The 23,513-nt window shown below is 35.9% G+C and overlaps 1 pseudogene; it reads right to left on the bottom strand.

The window, feature by feature from the left end:
* Positions 1 to 1,577: 1,577 nt before the first annotated feature.
* On the bottom strand, positions 1,578 to 20,697 carry LOC149142105 (mitogen-activated protein kinase 4b-like; annotated as a pseudogene).
* Positions 20,698 to 23,513: the final 2,816 nt, after the last annotated feature.

Here is a 23,513-nt window from a genome sequence, read left to right as displayed (position 1 = left end):
TTTGTGTAAGGGTGTGGTTAAAATGTCAAATGTGTTAAAAAAATGTAAGAAGTAAATGTATCAAGAACAAAATTTGATTATGATGCAGATTTGTAAACCCTTTTCACAATTATTAAAGAGCTTAAATATCAAGGTGCTTCATGCATTCATGTACTCATGTGAAGCTTAAGAGTGTTTACTATGGCATAGATATGTTACCTAGATATGTCAAATCCAACATGAACAAGTATAGATATGATAATTTGTCCTTACAAGTAAAGCGTTAATCATTTTTAATTTTGTCACTTATTCTCTAGTCATATATTTTAGTCATAGACTTAATTAGTCATTTAAGTTAGTCATTTTTAGTTGAGTCACTTAATTCTAATCATATATTTGATCCCTAGACTAAATTAGTTGTTTAAGTTAGTCACTTTTAGTTCGGTCACTCAAAATTGCTCAATTCTAGTAGTAATTCAATTGAAATTATTGTGGTAACTAACTTTTTTAGTCACGTTGTCACTAATCTCTCATTTTGTACTAGTGATTGTTCAGTAGGTGAGGGTATAGCTCCCTCACCTTCTCGGTCTACAACCATTTGGCTTGAGAAGGCTTTTGCCTCTTGAGTCCCACTCTAAGGTATTCAACATCCCCTCTCTTTGAAGTCCTGGTTCTTTTTTCAAGTATGAGATCTTCACTAGTACAAAATGGCTAATTAGTTACTAAAAAAATGACTAAAATTTGCATATAAATGACTATTTTTCAGTCGGTGACCAATAGTGGCTAATTTACAGTATCTTATAATGTGACAAACTTTTAGTCGTATTTAACTTAGTCATTAATTGGTTGTCTCAAATTGATCATCTAATGCTATATTTAGTCATTAATTGGTTGTCTCAAATTGATCATCTAATGCTATATTTAGTCATTAATTTAGTCATTAATTGTCATAATTAATGACCAAAATACACAACAAAATATACTACCATATGATCACCTGATAAAACCAATTAATGACCAAAGAAATATGACCAAAATATTGGTCGCGTTATAAGACACTATAAATTAGCTACTAATAGTCATATATATGCAAATTTTAATCATCATTTGAAAACAATTAATGACCAGAGAAATATGACTAAGTTTTGGTCGTGTTATAAGATACTTTAAATTGGCTATTAATAGTCGTATATATGCAAAATTTAGTCGTCATTTGTAATCACTGATTTAGTCATTTATCCTTTTTTTTTGTAGTTTCTTATTCATTATATAAACAACTGATTTGGTGGTTTATATTCATTTCATTTACTTGCATTAATAATCATTATAAACGACTAATGTAGTTGTATATTCATTTTATTTGTGCTCATCTTTAATCAATATAAAATACTAATTTAGTGGTTTTAGATTAATTTTGTGTTCATTATCAATCAACATAAATTAATTAGTATGATTTTGCGACTAAATTAAAAAAATGTCATACAATGTACATGTTCATCTAATATGAAAATGCGAAGTTACATGTGTTAATGACAATACTAAATAATGTCAAGTACAACTATCAATAATTTCAACCACATAAATTATATTATATGAAATGTCAAGTATTACAATATGAATTTCCAACTCAATATTGGTAGGACTACAATTTACACATGAAATATTGTTTCATCACTTCAAAAAATTAACATTGTGTTTCCAAGGCATTGCAAGTGAATTCAGAAATTTAGAAGACTTGACCATCAGTTTGGATCTGATGCAGGATATTGGCGTTAAGAGTGTCACTAGACCAATTCTCTTCTCTCTCTTTTTCTATATTCGTCGCTCCAATGTTGCTTTTCTCCTCTTTCTTTAATTCTTGCTTTTAACCATTAATAATGAATTCCTCCTCTGAAAATGAAAGAAGATACAATTCAAATTATAAGGCATGAAATAAAATGAACACCAAAATATAAAATAAATTAGAATATAAAAGATTTATACGACATATACTTCAACATCAGCAATATCAATGCCATTTTTTCGGAAAAGCAAGAAACTCGAACAAGTTTTGTTTAGTTGGGCGATAGTGGCTAGTAGGTGACCAAACAACCTATATAAACAAAGCAAATAAAATGTCACCATAGATAAGAACACCTTAGAAACTTAATATTTAACTTTCAAGAACATCTCAACATAAATAAGTAACCATTTTCTTAGATCAATTAGTTCTCCGAGGAATACAATAAAATAACTCCCTCAACAACTTCCTTACTAGAAATAACTATAAGTTGTTGAGATCCACATATTTCTCCTAGAATAATTAATAAAATATCCAAGAAAAACAAATTCAAAAATGTTCTTATATAACCAAATCCATTAGACAAGCCAATAATGCTAAAATAATATAGCAACTCACTTGAGTGTGAAGAAGGACCCAAAACTCCAACCAAACAATGGATCCAATCAAGGCAGATTCATGTGATACACCCAATACATGCGACAGATTAATCAATCATTATGCAGGCTCAATGAGTCAACATAATAAAAATCCAACTCCATTAAATTAAAGTGTCACGCGTCCTCCTTAAAGGTCATGAGCTCAGTAATGGAAAGGTCAAGCCACAACTCAAAGCCATAGCTTCATTCACATGAACAACTATCACATGATGGATCCATGTGCCAAGAAATAAAAAAAACTCCACAGCATACTATATGCATCCACCACTACGACAATATATGAACATTTGGACCCATGACATCACAATGGCAGCGCCATAATATTAAAAGGTGAACAAAGCATGTGATAAATAGTGTATCCTTCACAACTCATGGGCTAGGCATGTTTACCCACGACTCCATGAAATAGTGATGTACAACCCCAATGAATATGATATTGTTTCTATGTAAACAAATGTGTCGTGGATAAAGAGTGTGGCCAACCATATGTATGGGAAGCTCAAAACAAGGGTAGGACTATACCATATAATGTGCAAGATATAGTACAAGTTGTCAAGTATGTGCCCACCATGGTATAAAAAGGCACTGCCTTCACCAAAATAATAATATGTTATTTTCACATGTGCCAATACAACCCCGATAATAAATCAAGAGAGCAAAGGGGAATGTGTCAAATACTTTCCTCAAATGTGATCGGATCCTTGCCAACATGTGATGACCATAGGAAATATATCAATAAGTTATAGGGAACCTATTGGGTCCCTATAATACTAGTGATTACCCCATTACTATTGTAGTTATACCCCTTATTTATATTGATGTACCCATGTAGTGCCCATATTGTTACTATTGTGCCACATAGAAGCCCACTATTGTTATTGTTGTGCCCTACAATATTATTGTTATGTAGGCTTTGATTGTATTGGGACCACTTAGACTCCTATATATAGAAAGGAGGTATTTTCATTTGTATCATCCAAGAATTATTCATTTATGTAATGTAAAGGAGGTTGCCCCCTCGAAGAGGCTGAATTCTAAGTCGTGGATCTCTCTTTTCTATCTTTTTGTGAGCTGGTTTCATAACATTTGGTATCAGAGTTTTGGATTCTAGGGTTTCGCTGCTCCAAACAGGTCATCATGGAATTTTCACTATAATTTTTTTTCTGTGACGTTTCAGAAGTCACAAAAAAAACCCATTTGAGAAGAATTGGCGCTGAACCTTGGGTCCGAATTTCAGAACTTTTCTCGCGATATTTTCGGAGATATGATCTGAGGAAGTTGGTCTTTTTGCAGACTCCTGAATTACATTCAAAACAGGTGACCTGGGTAAAATCGTCATAACTCTCTCTCTGAGGATCGGATTGAAATTTCGTAAAAAGGTACATAAAGAGGACGGACTGTAGTTTCTTGTGGGTGAGTTTTAGATTCAAAGGTTGAAACACTGACTCGTGGAACGTCGTACAAGTTCGCTCTACTGAACCAGTCTAAAAGCAAGTCACTGTGGGAGATTTCACATAACTCTTCCTTGGAGAATCCAATTTGGCTCAGACTTGTGGCATTGGAAAGAGGACGCAGAAGGCTACTACAGATAACAATTTCAGAACTGGATGATCCGAAATCACAGAGATACATCAGATTCAATATCAGGCTTCTATAAAGTGAAAAAAGGTGTGTAGTTTTTTTTTAAATTTTTGTGTAAGCTTGGTTTAACGGAATTCAAAGGGCATAGTAAAGCATTATTATCGGAAACCGATGCCCCGAGGAAAGAAAATGCAAACACCTAGTAAGGAACCTGAAAGCTCTAGCATGACTCATGAAGAAGAGGAAGAAATGCTACATGATATATCAAAATTACAAGAACAAGTGCAACAAATGTCACGCTCACAAAAGCTAACAGAAGCTAAGATAAGTGGCGTGGAATCTAAGATAAATGGCGTGGAATCTAAGGTAAATGGCGTGGAATCTAAGATAAAGGGCATGGAAGCTAAGATGGATGGCATGGAAGCTAAGATTGATGCTAAATTTGATGGCATGGATGATAAGATGGATGAATTGAAGAAGTTGCTACAAGAAAGGGTCACTAATGGTGAAAAGGTAGTAAAGGAAACTCATGATGAGAATAAAAGAAATGTTAATCATGATTCCATAGACTCTAATGTTGGATCGAAGACTCACCATGTTCCAAAAATCGATGTGAGGAAGTTTGATGGCAAGGATCCCGCCACATGGATATTACAGATGGAGCAATTCTTCGATCTCAATAATGTGCAAAACACACAAAAGGTACGTATGGCAACTTTATATTTGGAACCAAATCAGTTTGTATGGTATCAATGGCTTTGTTCTCGTAAACAATTTATCACTTGGGCAATTTTTATGGAAGAATTGATAGCACATTATGAGGATACAAAAAGCAACACTTTTTTTAGCCAATTGATGAATCTCAAACAAAAGGGTTCAATAATGGAGCACATTGAGGAGTTCCAAAAATTGAACATAAGGGTAAAAGATATTCCAGAGGAGCATAGGATTGATGTGTTCATAGGGTCTTTAAAGGATAATATCCAACATGATGTGCGCCTTTGGGAACCTGATTCATTAGAGAAGGCATTCAGGTTAGCAAGAAAAATGGAAAGCAAAATTATGGCAACTAGGAAGCATAACATTCACAACTATAAAGATGGAAGTGTTGTTGCCCATAGTCTTCCACAACCTACAAGGTTGACACCACAACAATTGGAAGAAAAAAGAGCAAAAGGGCTTTGTTACAATTGTGATAGCAAATACACAAAAGGTCATAAGTGTGCTGAAAAGAAATTATTCTACATAGATTGTGAAGAGGAAGAAGAAAAGGAGCAAGAAAGGTCAAAAGAAGAGGATATATTCCAGGAACAAAGCCTAGATGAAGAACAAATAAATCCGACCATATCTTGTAATGCATTGGCGGGAATTACCACTCCTCAAACCATCAAGATAGAAGGACAAATCAAGAAGAAAAAGGTGATAGTGTTGATTGATTCAGGAAGCACCCACAATTTTATTCATTGTAGGGTAGCAAAAGAATTGAATTGCTTCCTATATCCAGCACCAGAGTGTCAAGTGATGATTGCAAATGGAGGAACAATAAATTGCTCTGGAAAGTGCCATAATATCAAGCTATCCATGGGAGAATATGTATTGACTAGCCCAATGCTTTCCATTCCAATGGGAGGTGCTGATGTTGTACTAGGAGTCCAATGGCTACAATCCTTGGGTACAATAGCTTTTAATTTTCAAGAACTTTTCATGAAATTTTCTGTGGAAGGAAAGGAAGTTGAATTAAGGGGTATTGCAGGGAAACCAGGAAAGATAATCAGCTCTAATGGTATGACAAAGCTTCTAAAAAAGGAGCAAAGGGGTGTAATTGCACAATTATGTTCGCTAGATGTTTCCACATTAGAATCATCTATTTCTCCAGATCTCCAAAAAGTCCTGGACAATCATTCCAAGGTATTTGAGACTCCCAAAGGTCTCCCACCTATGCGTGATCATGATCATGCTATTCATCTGATTCCAGGAAGTGTTCCTCCAAACATCAGGCCGTACAGATATCCCTATGTCCAAAAAAGTGAAATTGAACGTATGGTTGCAGAAATGCTAGAGGCTGGTATAATTCAACCGAGTCAAAGTTCTTTCTCTGCTCCAGTAGTATTGGTGCACAAGAAGGATGGATCATGGCGCATGTGTCCGGATTATAGGGAGCTCAACAAGCTCACTATTAAAGATAAGTTCCCCATTCCTGTCATTGATGAATTACTGGATGAATTGCATGGATCAATTTACTTCACCAAGTTGGATCTTCGTTCAGGATATCATCAAATCAGAATGAAGATTGAAGACATTCCGAAAACGGCATTTAGAACTCATGAGGGTCATTATGAATTTTTGGTCATGCCTTTTGGCCTTACCAATGCACCTTCAACATTTCAAGGTTTGATGAATTCAATTTTCAAACCATTCCTTAGAAAATTTGTGTTAGTATTTTTTGATGATATACTTATCTACAGCAAGTCTTGGAAGGATCATGTTGAACATGTTGACAGGGTGCTACAACTATTGGAAGAGAAACAATTATATGCCAAAAGATCCAAATGTTTCTTTGGAGTCCAGGAGGTGGAATATTTGGGTCATATTGTATCTCATGAAGGAGTTAAGGTAGACCCTAGCAAAATTAAAGCCATTAAGGAATGGAAAATCCCCACATCCATAAAGCATTTGCGAGGATTTCTTGGGTTGACAGGGTATTATCGCAAGTTTGTTAAGAATTATGGGAGAATAGCAGCACCTCTAACAACATTATTGAAGAAAGATGCATTTTCATGGACTCCGGAAGCAACAAAGGCCTTTGAACATCTTAAAGAGGCAATGTGCCAAGCACCGGTCTTAGCTACACCGGACTTCACAAAAACCTTTATTGTGGAATGTGATGCTTCAGGAAATGGAATTGGTGTTGTTCTAATGCAAGATGAAAGACCCATTGCTTTTGAAAGTCGTCCAATCAAGGGAAAGTTTTTAAGAAAAGCTATTTATGAGAAGGAAATGTTGGCAATACTCCATGCACTTAAGAAATGGCGACCCTACCTAATGGGAAGACACTTCAAGGTAAAAACAGATCATGATAGCCTTAAATACTTTTTAGAACAAAGATTATCCTCTGAAGAGCAACAAAAGTGGGTCACAAAGATGTTGGGTTATGACTTTGAAATCATCTACAAAAAGGGAAGCAAAATGTGGTGGCAGATGCACTCTCAAGGAAGGATGAGGATGTGGAAGCATTGTTGTGCGCTATTTCTATCATCCAACCAGATTGGATAAATCAAGCAAGGGAGGAATGGAAGAATGACGAAGAAGTGTGGGCACTTATTCGAAAGCTACAACAAGATTCCAGTACGTCTGATACATTTAGCTGGAAAAATGATTCGTTATGGTACAAAGATCGCTTATACCTCTGTAAGAATTCCCAGCTAAAACAAAAGATTCTTATGGAATTGCACACTTCTCCCTTAGGAGGGCACTCAGGATTTTTAAAAACTTACCACAGGGTTAAGAAGGAATTTTTTTGGGATGGCCTTAAATCAGATATTCAAAAGTTTGTGGCAGAATGTTTGGTTTGCCAGCAAAATAAAGTTGAAACAATTAAGACACCGGGTCTATTACAACCTTTATCCATTCCAAGCCAACGTTGGGAGGAGGTATCAATGGATTTTATCACAGGTTTACCCAAGTCTGAGGGAAAGAGTGTCATCATGGTGGTAGTTGACAGACTTACCAAGTATGCACACTTTTGTGCATTATCACATCCATTTAAAGCCAGTACAGTTTCTACTGCATTTATGGAAACAATTCAAAAGCTACATGGAAACCCAAAGATTATTGTAAGTGACAGAGATCCCATTTTCACTGGAAATTTTTGGACAGAATTATTTTCTTGTCTTGGTACTCAGTTAGCTCATAGCTCATCTTATCATCCTCAATCTGATGGGCAAACTGAGATAGTAAACAAATGTTTGGAAGGATATCTTCGTTGCTTTGTATCTGATAAACAGACACAATGGGTCAAATGGTTGCCTCTGGCTGAATGGTGGTATAACACTTCCTTTCATACAGCAACAAAAATGACCCCATTTATGGCACTTTATGGGTATCAACCACCATCCATCACATCATATTTAAGAGAAAATTCTAAGGTTCAGGCAGTGGAACATCACATCGAACATCAACAACAAGTCCTCCAACTCTTAAAGGATAACCTTGTGTTGGCACAGAATAGAATGAAACAACAGGCAGATCAACATCGCAGTGAAAGAAGTTTTGATGTAGGTGATTGGGTATTCCTACGGCTACAACCATATAAGCAAATGTCCCTCAAGCAAGCTAAGAAGGATAATAAATTATCACCAAAGTATTATGGTCCGTACAAGGTGTTGCAAAAGATTGGTACTATGGCATACAAATTGGAGCTTCCTGCAGCTTCTCGATTGCACCCAGTTTTCCATGTTTCATGCTTAAAGAAGGTTATAGGCGACAAGCTCCCAGTTCAAACAATATTGCCAGAACTTGACGAAGAAGGAAAAATTATATTGGAACCGGAAGCAGTCATAGAAACAAGAACTCGACAGCTACGAAATCGATCAATTTCAGAGTACCTTATCAAGTGGAAGAACTTATCTGCTGAAGATTCCACATGGGAGGATGAGAATTTTATGCAGAAGTATCCTGAACTACTCAAGCGTTGAGGACAACACTTTTTTGAAGGAGAGGGGCATGTTGGGTCCCTATAATACTAGTGATTACCCCATTACTATTGTAGTTATACCCCTTATTTATATTGATGTACCCATGTAGTGCCCATATTGTTACTATTGTGCCACATAGAAGCCCACTATTGTTATTGTTGTGCCCTACAATATTATTGTTATGTAGGCTTTGATTGTATTGGGACCACTTAGACTCCTATATATAGAAAGGAGGTATTTTCATTTGTATCATCCAAGAATTATTCATTTATGTAATGTAAAGGAGGTTGCCCCCTCGAAGAGGCTGAATTCTAAGTCGTGGATCTCTCTTTTCTATCTTTTTGTGAGCTGGTTTCATAACAGAACCTCAACAAACAAACTGATCAAATATCACCCCACCTAGGTCTCACCAAGTTTCAAGTGATGATTAGCAACATAACATGTGAAGTGTGCCCTCCTAATAAATCAACCAATGATTTATCATCACCACCATAGCCAATCCCTTGGGGAATTAGACCCATCATACACAAGCATAGGTGTAGTACTCTCTAAACATAATAAGCAACTTACCAATAACAACATCATGATGCTAAGAATAGTCACATGAAGAAAATTTAAGCACCATAACGAAATATTCAATAGCATACTAATCCATCAACCATAGATATGCCACCCAGAATAAAACACCAATAGATAAGCCATTACCATTGATCCAAAAGGGATAAAATAATCTCATCCAATCCAAAATACTAAAGCAACCTAATGGAATTACCATCTCCAAGTAATCACTTCTCATAAACTTATCATCCTGCAAGTCCCTGTAATGTTTCATAAAAATCACACATACAATCCTCATGCAGTATGACGGGTAATGATGACACAAGTGGAAATAATATAGCACATTGATGATTGAGGACTAGATTCTTAGTGCTTGTGGTCATGGATTCTAATGTTAATTCCCTAATAGTAATAATTGATAGTAGCTCTCTAGGACTTTGTTATAGATACAAAGGACTATATCCATGTCAAAAAAGCAAGCTAGATCTCTAATCTAGTATTGTAATACAATTCAGTTCTCCAACATGATGCACTGATATAAAACATGATGGTAGAGTCAAGGATGTTGTTACATTCCTCAATAGCAGCCTAATGAAGGTAAATATCAATAGATACTAGAAGCAAGATCTTCAAGTTGGTCGGGAAGTTCATCAGGATAAGAATCTAGGTGAAATTTTTAATGCTTTAGATTTAGCCTAAGCATTCACTTTATGGCCAAAAATTTCAAGCGTCGTTATTGCAAAATTTCAATTTATTAGATGATAACTTAACATAATACAAAGAGAAATTCTTTAGAAAAAAAAGGATAACTAATCCAAATTTCATAAGCCATTTTACCTTCTAGATGGGAAATATCATTATATCCAATATCTCAACAAATAAATGAATGTTGTCCAAATAATCTAGTTTATTATCAGTGATGTCCACACACATGGAGAAAAAGAGGCCTACATATTTCTTGTAAATCACCTTGTGCGTTCGAAACTGCAAGCAAAATGAAATTAAACACAATCGCGTGTGAGTACAATTTATATATAATACACATGAAAGGAAAAGAAAGCTAAAACCTTGAGAAATCTTTGCAGTCTAGTAATTTCAAACTCTCATATCTATACTAAACTCAAAGAATAATAGAAATACAAAGTATTAGGAGAGTAAATGGATCACCACATTAGTATGGCATGCTTCCAAACTTCTATATCATCTGAATTGAACTTTACAAGGGTTGAAGCATTCAGTTTGATACCCTGTTAGGTTAAGTTTGTAGGGGTTGTGATTGCATATGCATTTAAGGCTACAAAACCAAAATCACAATGCACTTTTCCATTCTCCCTTCATTGCACAGAGTTGTACACTCTACACCCCATGTGGAGGATATGTGTCACATGTCCCTTTTTGTCATGTGTACCAATTAAAATGGAAAAAATTTGGCATCTGACTTTGTTAAAATTGGCAACTAGGGCCAAATCCCACTTTGGACAAGTCCTTTGAGGAAGATAATTGTGGCATTGAATTCCTCTTTTCGAGAGGACCAAAATAGACCTATAGAACACCAAATTTGGATAAGGGAAAATATTTATTTATTTAAAAGAAATCCTACAAGTCATGACTTTATTAAAGCGGGAAAATTGAAAATTTGAAATTCAAATTTGCCTCCAAATGTCAAGGTCGGTTTCACCTTCATAAGGACAAATTGCCATATATATAGAGGCGTCCTCCATCTTCATTTGCATCATCAAATGTCTAAAATCAAGTCTGAGGCAATCGAGTTCAGAAGGACGTCAAAAGGGTTTATGTTTTGTGCTTTCTTTCTTGTCACGGGTCGAGATACTCATGAGAGACAGTCGTTGGACTGAAGGGAATACTCTTATAATTGCAGGATAAAATCAACGACCAGAAAATGAGGCTGAATTGTGTAATGATTTGTGGGACAGTTTGTGATCATCCTAAGAAAGAATCTCTTATCTTTTAAGACCACTCTCCTGATCTATTGTCTCAGCAAGGATCGCAGATACTAGTCCAGAAAACCAAAAGTAGCTTATGTTGGATCTAAGTCAGCCCCAAGTGCCAGCGAAAGGAATCTCCTTATGTGCCTAGGTAAATTGTAGTGGAATGGATGTATTTTGGGTTAATTGAGTGAGACAAAAGCATATAATATGCAGCCCTAACCAAATGACGAGCAACCTATCTTGACATAGTCTTGGAGTTGCAGACATTGAGCCACTTTCTTGTCTAAGGTTGGAATTTCAAATTGGCAAGTCTGTTTCACTTTGTTCTATTGTACACTCTCTCTCTTTGCTAAACAATTGACATTAATAATAAGAAGATTTGATCAAGGGTTTTCCCCGTCTTGGGGGATTTTTCCCTGGCTTGTGCCATATTATTGTGTTCTCTTGTCTTGGCTTGTCTTCATCATCTATTATGTTCTCTCTTCAGAAATTCTTAATATGATAGTTGAATTAAGAAATGGGCTAATATGGAACTGTGAAGAATCTATCCTAATAAAAAAAACATGTCATAAATTTAACATGGTATCAGAGCTAGTGAGGACAAGCCCAAGCAAGAGTTTGAACTTTTTCTTTCAAGTTGCAGATCTAATTCTTGTCTAAGTCATTAGAGGCAATCATCTCACTGAGATATGGTGCATACGAGTTCTTGGAGATATTCTATCCAGATCAAGATCTCGTGGTACCAAATTTCGGTGAAGATACTATGATTCATCTTATTATTTGGTGCCTGGAGTAATTCTATGACAGAGCTTGCCCATTCTGAAGCGATCTACGACAAACTGAGGCCACTGTGATTATACAACGAAGGGTTTTACAGATTCACAGTCATTTTGTGCTAAGGTAAACATTCCATGGAAATCCAGTAACGAATATGCTTCCTGTGGTGTTTCTATTTATGATCCAAATATTCTAAAGAAAGCGAGATTTGATGGTCAGGTTTCGTGGCCAATCAAGTAACCACTAGGAAAAATTAGGGTTTCCAGGAGGAAGTGACAAATATGTTTTCTGCGAGGATTGTCCAAAATATTTTTATATTGGATGGGCTCTTATCTGTCACATGTGTTTTGCTTCTAGGGGTTTCACTAAATTTTTGCAGTGGCAGTGACACACCACTTAGTAGTTAACTCCTACTAACGATATTTGTTGAGTAAGTTTTTTTTTTTTTTTTTTTTTTTTTTTTTTTTTAGTTTTTATGGCGGTTATAACTTTTCACATGCATATTTGTGCCTCTTTGTTGTTCAGATCTGCGACCCACTAACGATCAGATCTGCGGTCTGGAGCTTCATAAGAAAAGGCGAAGTGCTAGGCATTTGTGTTGTACAAAACCACTTGGCCTCTATACACCAAACAATTTGGAGTATTTCTAGTCTGAAGTGATATTTTTTTCTATGTTTATTCATTTGGTTAGTGGCCTCTGTTCAAGAACAATTGAAGTTCTTTTCTGAGAATCTCGATTAAAGAAATCTTGAGTTGTAGAAGGAACTCCTACATGCACCGAAGCCAAAAGAATAAAAATACATGGTTTTGTAATGCAGACATAATAATCAAATTACTTGGTCATGCATTGATCAAGGGACGAGTTTCTTGGTCCACTAATCCACTGATTGTGCCATGGTCGAAGCATGAATTATGTTGATGGGAATATTCCTATGATCAGTCTTTTCATGTTTACATTGAGTCCTGTGACATATTGAAGATTTGTAGAAAGCTAGGATCCCTGTGACAGTGAGCTTGGATTCCCTGGTATATCAAACACCATCACAACCCTGCATAGATCATGAAGCTTACTCTCTATGGTCTAATCTAAAAATTTAAAATAAGAAATCCAATAGAGACAACACTAGATCTTTAATTGGCATAAAGATATGTCTCAGAGAAAGGATGCATAACTCCAACATAAATTCTTGAGCTGATATCAAAACAAATTTGTAAGGGAGCTCTACTTCAATGATCAACTTCTGAAAGATCATATGGTTTAGCAAAAGAAATAATGCTACATCTATTTTACAACTATGTCGAAGAAACACTCCATCAGTTTTTTATTATTAGCACTTGAGCATCAGAGAAGACATTTTTAAGGATTCATAAAATTCATACATATATGTCCTCATCCCTCCTCAAGGATGACAGTCTTATAGCTCTTTAAGAATAATGTCCATTATGATTTTAATCTGAACAGAGAACCAAAGGACATAAAGCAGAACATCGGTAATCCACAGACCTGAGGCACAAGAGCTATGTATGATGGAATCTTGTAGCAGTCTTGAGAGATCTCCTGAAGGCAGCTATAATGACGGGCAGATTGAATACACAATCCAATTCATAAGACAACAACAGTAGCATAGAGAAGCCTTGGTCTTTTCACTAGTGTGGTTATGACATCGTGAATTCAGTGTTGTTGAAGCAAGTTGATCAGTCTAGCAGTAAAGGCTTGCAAACTTTATATAACAACACCTTATAAAAACACATTTATCTTCTTGACAGTATCTTAGTTTTGTGCTACTCCATCCTAGTAGCATAATTGATGTTGTTGAGCTTAAAAATATGTTAGATGCTTGATTCACGAAAAAGTTGTTATTTAGTGGAGATTATATAAATTGACAATTATGAGAGATAGAGATGTATAGGAATGATCATTGGAATATATGTTGAGCAGTGATGATTCACTTACAGAAGTTCATATGCAGAATATGGAGGATTGTGCTACTTGACAGTGACCAAAATTATGATATTTGAATCATTAGTAAGGTCTCATCACTTTGTCCTTCAGTCTCAGGCAACAGCTCAAATAAACAAAAAAAGAGGGGGATTATTACATATGTACATACTACTGGGACAAATGTTTATGATATATATGTTTCTGTCCATTGACATAATCAGCCCAATATCAGATGAGCCATCTTATGGAGATTTCCTATCTTATAGCAGCTATGGGCATCAAGAAATGAAAGCATCTGGAAGCATCTGATTCAAGAATCAATCCACCTTCTATTGAAAAGTTTCAATTATGTAACTCTCAAGTAAGAATGGTATTCCTGAAAGTATATAGACCTACAGCTATCAAGGATAGAACCCTGTAAATATTTTTAGCCATATGCAACATCAGTCCTTCTATGTATGACACTGCCCCTTCTATGACATCTCAGCAAATGCAACTCAACATCATTTTTGTTCCCTTTTCAGTTCAACATAATGCATGATATCATTACAAGTCCAGTAGTCGTGATGATATGTTGATGACAGTATTACAGTCTTGTTCACAATCAAAGTTGTGAACAAGACAGATGTTTTAAAAAGATCATCTATTATCTGGGGCGCATCTCACTTGAAGCTTTCAAACTTAAAGAAGAAGAAGTGGATGGCACTTTGAAAACTCCTGACCTTCATGACAATGGCCACTTAGCATATAATGAACAAAAACCTAAATCTGGGTATAATGTTACTATTGATGTCTATCAAGTCACAGTGAGAAGGCAATCTGGACACTTTAAGCCTAGACAAATATATATTGAATTGATATCCCCAGCTTTTCCATGATATTTCTCAATTTTTCATGCATTTTGAAGATTGCATAGACCTTTGAAACTCAACTCTGAATATATTTTCACACCTTTTAATGAACACTTGGTAATTTACCATGTGCACTCTAACAACAACACCACCACCAATAAGTAATAACTTGATAAAGAGTAGTGGTTGGGTTCACACCTTTCAAGCCAATACTTCAGCAAAAGAAGATGTGGTGAGCTTAATTTCACAACTTCTGGAGGAAAATTTGTACTAGATGATTCAGTAGTTCACACGTTAGTCCAAGAGATGGGAAAAAAAAAGACTACGCAACGTGCCTTAATTCTATTTCATTCAACTGAATGTACACGGTCCAACTGACCTCCAACTGGAGAAAAGATTCATAAATCATGCCATAGGTCACAATTTCAGTAGAAGTGCCTTGGAATTTTGTTGTAGGTGGTGCTATGTCTCATGAGCAGGGTGGTATTAGTATGCAAGGATGGGTTTTCAGCCTTAGGATATTGGGCATTTCCATAAGTCACAACCATTTGGCTTCTAGAAGCTCCAAAAAACCCATCCTAAGGTTGTGAGCTGTCACAAATTCGGTATGAACCTCAGTTGCATGGTAGTCATTAACTGAATTAAGGGATCACACTAAGGTATCTACTACGCTAAAGATAATATTGTTCCTAAGGTTAGTTCCTAATCCAAATCTAGAACAACAGTTGACTAAAGCTTAACAAAAGAATACAACTAACTTTGGAACAACACACTAAAATAGCCACTATGCTAAGGATAACACTGCTCCTAAGGTTAGTGTATATACTCCTATGATTGATCACACTCTATAAGACTGTTGCACCTCTCTTGATCCTTGACCAGAGCTGTGTTGTCACTACAAACACCTCTGCCACACACAGGAGCCATGACAGTTGGATCTGATGTAGGTTGTTGTATCTGTTGAAGGTGAAAAGATCCATGGAAACAAGTTACAAAACTAACCCTTACTTTTCGCAAGACAATTGCTCTCCACTAACCCAAGTTTCTCCCTCATCTATATATTCAATACATTATATTTACCCTATATGGATTTCTCATTCATGTCCTGTTTGTTTTGGACATTTATTAAATGAAACACTTAGGTTTAACTAATAAAATAGTTGTCATGACCAACTTGTCCTAGAAAATACAATACCATGCACTGGACGGACAAGGTGGCAATGGAACTCAACCATTTTAAACAGGTTTTTGGCCTAATGGGGAAGTTCTTTGTCATTTTTCAGCAGTGTCCTGGTGGAAGCTTCCTCAGGGCACAGACAACAGCCAACATCATAGCTAATTTCAGAAACAGCTAAGATGTCCATAGGAAAATTATGATAAGCCATGAAAGGACCATCTTTGTTTTGGAATTAGTTAAAAATCTCTTCTAACAAACACAAACTCGCCACATTTCTAAGGCTGATCTAATATCATAATGCTATTTACATAAGAAGATGAGAATACACACAGTTCCTGCATGGCTTCATACAATTTTCTATTTTTCTGGGACATCATAACATGACTATGGGGTGATGAAAGGTCCAAGACATCATCCAAATGACCTTCAAAAGAACAAACTGGTTTTTCCGAAAGCAAGAATACACTTTCCAGCAGCAAAGCACAGTCCATTATCGATCTCTTTCTACCAGAGGTGGCCTTTCCTCTTTTCATTTTATCTACGAGGTTTTCAATATTCAAGGAAACCAATTCTGGTGAACCATTGATTGTAAAATAGGGCATTGGAGGCACTATCATCTGGTTTATTGGCAGATGCAGCAAATTTGCAGTCTGATTCTATCACCTTCTAGTGTCCACACATAAATAACAGGGTCTTGATCAACTCTAGTAACATAATGACCATCCACGTTGAACTTCATCGTCCAAATACAGCCATGATGAGCTTGGATTTCTTGATGCATGTAAAGTACTGTTAATTCCTTGCAAGAATTTCCATATTGACGCACTTTCATCTATTGTGGAATATACAGGAGAATATTCTGACTATCATCTGTAGCAAAACTAGATCTCCTTCCCCCCTTTTCGAAAGAAGTGCCCCTCTCATCACTTCTCTTCTTATATTTGGTCCACCAAATTTTGTGGAAAATAACCTTGATAGTTTTTAACCAACCCCCTTTCTTTTTGGACTTGAAACTAAGCCTTCCATTTGAGTCAGGATCCTCTTTCTCCTCTGCTCGTTCCACACTTTCCCACCGCATGATTTCCTGGACAATAGGAGAATTCCCAACAGCTCTCTCAAACTCCTCCATGGTTAGCTTCTTGCCAGTTTCTGTGTCTTTGAGAGCTTGTTTCACATGCCATCTTCGCCTACTTCATTCACCACAAACTTATTTCCATTATCTAGATTCTTTATGTTGCAAAAATACCCTCCATTGTTATCTGTGTGAGAGACAATGCCAATGCCATCTCTCCTAGCTCGTTTTGCTTCTCTACTACGCTAAACTGCTAAATACCCAAGACCAACATCACTAGACCTAAAGAACCTGCACAGAGTTTGAATTTCTCTTGTCATTTTTGTCAATTCTGCTTCCAAGGCTACTAACCTGATCCCCACCAAAAGAAAAATGATTGTATCTCCTCCTTTCGGTGTTTGTTATTGCCTGATTGTTATTGATGTATATCATTCTTATTTTCTTGTAATATATGTATCTGTGCACACAACCTGTTTGGGGTCACACATTCAAAACATTCTCGTTTCAGCAACCCATACCCAATTCCAAGTTTCATGCGACTTAGGTTAAAAAAAAAGACTTTGCATTCTTTCAATTAATATTAGATGAATCTAGACAACAAAAGCTATTATTTACCTGCCAGTGCTTTTAGCATGTTTTCCTTTGTTTTGGTACCTTGGCGGTTCAGCTATCATTATGTACTCCCCATCACAAGTATGTCGATGTCTGCAAGTTAATACAAGCACATAACTTTTCCCATTTACATCAAGACAACATATTAACAGGAGGCATTATAGATAGTCTGTTATCATACAAATAAGGGACCTACCTCAAAATAAAATAATCATTTGTCTTACCAGTGCCAATGGCAACTAACATCAACACAAAGTTCATTATGAGCATCCCTTCTCATACAATCTGAAGTTGAAGGTCATCGATTCATCACCTCTTTATCAGGTCTCCGCAAATTTGACACTGCAATTCATAACACATCCAATTTCTCAAATGTGAGAAGTAAAATTCATTTACACTCGTAGTTGTCCATGCTACATTTTCTGGATATAGTTCAGAGTTGTGGAAATCATCTAGCATTAAAAAGAAAGAAAGACTAAAAGTTATGAATCATAATGCAAGAAATGGTTGCCAAAAATATCAAATAAAATCATAGGACAAAAAAACCACTTATTTCCAAGTAAAAGCATTGATTAAAGAAAAAGGAAGAATTAAAAAAATGGTTGTTAAATTCCAATTAGCATAATTCATATCACACCTCCAGTTATCTTGGATCTATCTGTATTATTTGTACTCTATTGACTTCAAAGTAATTTGTAATCTCCACTCATGAAGATTTCACATGTGTACTCATCTTAGGTTGTTCCAATGAATGTGCATTGTACACACAAGATAGAGAGTGACTGCACACCCTCAAATGCTCTATAATCCCTTGTTGAAAATTCAAGATTCTCACTTGAAGCATCCTTTCAGTACTTCAATAACCAGCACCACCATCAAAATCATAGATTGGTGGACAAATATAGGATCTACACTACATTTTATCAACACAATCCATACTGTTAAAAGTAGGCAATTTGTACGAAGTAAATAACTTTCAGAAAATCTTACTTCATTTTACAAGCACCTCCAGTGGCATTTTAATAGCACAAATTCATTATTTATGTGTTTTTCTATGATTTCCCTGCTTTTATAAATATTTTCATCTGAGTTGGCATGTTGAGATCCTGGTTTTTTTGTAACACTATCAATGATGACCTCAACTTTTTCATACTTTCTCAGTTTCATGAACTTCGTTGACATAAACCACCAAGGACCCTAAATTTCCTTGCCTTCCCATTACAGTAGTACTAAAACTGTTCTAAACAATCAAAACCATTAAAAATGTGTTGGCATATCTTTCATAAACAATCTTCTTTGTTCATTTCCACCAATTAACTGAGAATTCTACACCATAAATCAGACATTGGTTAAGGAATTAATTACAGGACATCAAGACCAAGGTATACATTGCAATAAAGAAGAGCACAATAAAGTGACCTCTAACTCCTGCGATCAACTCCCAAATCAAATATTATCAAAATTTTCAGCCATACGACCAACTCCCTATTCCAAATTTCCAGTTATGGATATAACTCCTAGATTATATAATTATTCAAGAGTGTGGTGTACAAAATACCAAGAAATGTTATTAGTACCAAAGATGGCACCATTTTCAAGTAATCTGTCACACATGGAAATCCAAATGTATGAAATCATGTTTGCAAGACAAAACTTAGAAATTCCTTTGGTGTTTACTTTAGATTATTAAGTTTCCCAATTACATTTTAATGTCCAATGATAATAAAGTAGAGGCCAATAGCTAGCTCAGATTAGGAATACACAATTTCCCCAATCGATATGTAAGCATATCCATCAATTCCTTTTCTTTTACCAGACCTTCAAAGAATAAAAGCAAACCTGACTCTAATAAAATAAGTTTGCACACCTACACAATGTTCTGCAAACCTTCAGAAGGCAATAACAAACCAAGAGAAGGATTTCCTTGCAGAAACATAATAACATAACTAGTAAAGAGGGATTGCAAGATAAATATCAAGTCTATCTGCTCCAGCTATTGCATCATGCTTGGGTTGAAGTTAAGAGATTCCCTCCAAATGAGCTCTTTTATATGTACCTCAGTGAACGAGGGCTACTCAAATCAAAGTTGAAAGGACTGGGGCAGCTGGTTTCATCATTGATGTCATGCAGACTTGGCAAGTAAGGGTGACTCAAGGCCTCTTGAACTAAAGAGCAACACAATAATAACATATAACATGATTCAGTTGAAGATGAGATAAGAAAAACTAAAATCATATTGCACATCTTCAGTGTAGAACTTCCCTTCTCCGGGGGAAAAAACCTGATGCTATCACAACACATCTGAAAATAATAATAACTAGCCAATTATAAGAGAAACAAGTAAAATACATGTAATGTGTTTTCTTGTATCAAATACAAGCATTTTTCCAAGTAAATCTACAACTGCTAGAGCCATGTTAGGGAATTTCTAAGAAAAAGATCGCTTAGGAAACTGTGGAAGTTACCTGTTGTATCTTCTAGCATTGTCACTCAGTAAAAAGTCAATATCAGAGTCATCTGGTGAACCAATTAACCGTTAAGAAACCAAACACAGAATAAATCAGTGTCTGATGATTTAAGATAGGTAAAGTAGCCCATTTCAATTTGTATCTCAATTGTTATCATTGACATCAAATCATTTATGTTTTAAGCATAGACTTGCCCATCTTTGTAAAAAAAAAGAATGAATAAGCATTTACCTCAGTGATGAGCATTAATTGTTGAACATAATCTTTACCAGGAAACAAGGGCACCTGCTTTAGTTATCCACAAAAATGCAGCCCACTGACCAGATATCAATGACTGCTGTATACCCAGGACATTTCAATAGTGTTTCTAGTGCATGATACCAATGAGTAACAACATACTCTGTCATAAAGTTTGTTTCTGAAGTAGTTTGTACAATCCCAAAATCACATTTTTTCGGTCACAGTTTGCATTTAGAAGAAAATTACTGGATTTTAAATCTCTATGCAGAATATTTGTTGAGTGTATGTACTTCAGCCCTCTCAATAGTTGATACAGGAAAAACTGCAAAAGGACATCCATGTCAAGATGCATAACCATGCTTATTATTGACAGATAATGTAGTTGACAAGTTGTAATGGATATTTCCCTAACTTCTTATTAGATAATGTTCCTACCAACACCCCATGGATAATAGTGAAGACCCTTATCCACTTCAATATGAAGCAACTGCAAATATATTTGCTTATCCAGAGCAGCCAAATAATGAAAGTATAATTTATCAAATCTCATGCTCAAAGCAAAGATATCTTCACAAGAGAAGGTGGACTGCTGACAAATGATAAAGCTAAAATATAAGCATTGGTACACTGAATTTTCTTTGGTTGAAATATGAGTTACTCTGCCAGCTGAAAAGTCATTAAGCAACATCTCAGGACACCACAAACAAGATGAATTCATAATTATGGCATACAACTCAGGTTACTATCTTTAGTTTTAGTAAATCCACACTATGATACACTTACAAATAATACAAGTAACACACTAACCTTCTAACAGAAGTGCCAAACCAAAAATGGAGTGTACCAGCTTGAATGTTTAGCGGAAATAATTAGTGCAATTTTCATTTTCTCAATTGTGAGTGGTACAGGTTCCTTGTGAATTTAGCAAGCTAGATCCCTAAGTATACAACTTCCAATTGACAATTGGACAACAAACTTTCCAAATAACTGGATTCTGGTCCTAATCACTGAAGAAAATGAAAAAAATTAGAATTTCAGTGGGAAAATAGCAACACAGAAGATTACCTTCTGCAAACATTAGCCCTAAAAATCATAAAAAATAACAACAAATTCATCATAATGCCAAAGTTGAAGAGAACCTCTAAATATAAATTATTATTTTTGGAATCAACTGTGTAGAGAAAGTTAATAATTCATGACACATCTCGCTTGAAGATTAGTCATGAATTGATCATTTTGACTCGTTCTCATGGGAGATGGGTCATGCATCAATACCTTACTCTACATAATTATGCCCAATAAAGATATTTCATATATTGGATAACACAAGGTCCCCACACACCGTAGATATAGTTGTAACAATATGAAAATCATGACACAAAACCATACAAGATTAAGAGTTCATTTAACCTTGCAATCGTTGTAGTTCTAACAATATCTAAATCATGATGCAAAACCAAACAATATTAAGAGTTTAATTCATTTAACATTGCAATAGTTGGGATCTCTTTACATCAATAATGTGAACAATTTTTTATTGAAAACCTAGAAATGTGTTTCATAAATACCAGGAAATGCTTCTTTAATTCCTTTGTGCTGTGATCTACAACATATTTGACTGGAGCTCCAAGAAAGCCCAACATTGGCTTGAACTGAAACTGGACTTTGGACCTATGCTGCACAAGATTCCAAAATAGGGATTAAATGGAATGGGTGTCCACAATGGATTCAAGGAATAATATATATATATATATATATATATATATATATATATATATATATATATATATATATATATATATATATATATATATATATATATATATATATATATATATATATATATATATATATATATATATATATATATATATATATGTAAGCTACGACATTTCTATTATCTACATCAAATTTAAAAGTACAAACTTAGGAACCTCAATCCGCCCAACTGGGAAACCGGATCTATTGGGTCCTATTCATCAGACGTTCAATAATGTTTTTCATGCTGAATACTGTCAAAAAACTTTGCAGGACATTAAGCCCTATCTCGCCAGGTTTTTCCAAAAAACTATTCTTTCCAGGTTCTACTAACAGACCCAACTTTACTACTACTACTATGGCATGCAAACTAATATTCAAAAACCAGAGCAATATCATTCTAAATTCAAAAAGAAGACAATTGACAGGCCTCTCAATTCTTCACGTTTCCTCTTCTAGATTCATTGCTGTCGTTGGTCTTCCCCAGCTCCTTTAGCATCTCTTGAATTTCCTTGAGTTGTTCGTTCTGTTGATGGAGTAGCCCTTCAACGTTCGCCACCTCCTTCTTTGCTGCTGCTGTTTCCTGAGCCATTTCCACCATCTCAGCCGCTACTTGCTCCATGGCCTTTGCCAAGAGATGCTTCAGCACCCAGTATGTGTGAAGAGCGCGGTGGTAAAGGGTTAATATGCCTCGCGTGTTGCCTGGGTTCGACAGCTGAGAAGTCCATTCTTCCATCTCCGGGTCGGACGGTTCCTCCAATACTCTGTCCTCCATAACATCAATAATTTTCCTTATGTCTACATTTGTCTCCAGATTGTATGCCTATTCTGCTTCGTGCACCACCATGCGGATCGATTTCTTCCCCCTTTTCCATCTTCTCTGCGCCTGATTACCCTCCTCGTTGATGATTGGTTGTCGGGGTCTACCTCTGCCTCTCTGTTCACGTGCCTTCCTTCTTCCGTCCTTTCTGCCCCGCTTAGTTCCTTTGCTGCTTTGCCCTGTTTCAAAATGCCTGCTCCTGAAACCTTCCCCCTGGTTATACTCCATTTCATCTGAGCTTTCTATTTCAATTTTTACTCTACCCCGTTCGAAATGCCTGTCGCCTACTGCCTCCCTCTCTGCCTGGACTGTCTTATCCCATTTCTCAGCCATTTTGGTACGGTTGAGGCGTTGATTTTGGTTCCTCTACCAAGTCTCTCCTTCTCTCACCACCTTCTTCGTCTTCTTACTGCCTGTCATACTTCTCATGTTCCACCTTATAGAATTCTCGCCACCTTTTCGCTTATGATGGGTTTGCTCTCCACTTCCTTTCTCCCTTGCGCCTTGAATGATGCTTTCTTCGGTGTTTTCCAGTTTTTGTTTTGCGCTGCGTACCTGCTGTTCTGAATTATCATTAAATGCTAATGTCAGGGAGG

Source organism: Pinus tabuliformis, chromosome X (genome assembly GCF_031772625.1).
Source record: "Pinus tabuliformis cultivar Carrire ecotype Pingquan chromosome X, CPIR1, whole genome shotgun sequence".
Lineage (NCBI taxonomy): Eukaryota > Viridiplantae > Streptophyta > Pinopsida > Pinales > Pinaceae > Pinus > Pinus tabuliformis.
This window is presented reverse-complemented; position numbering and strand designations above follow the sequence as displayed.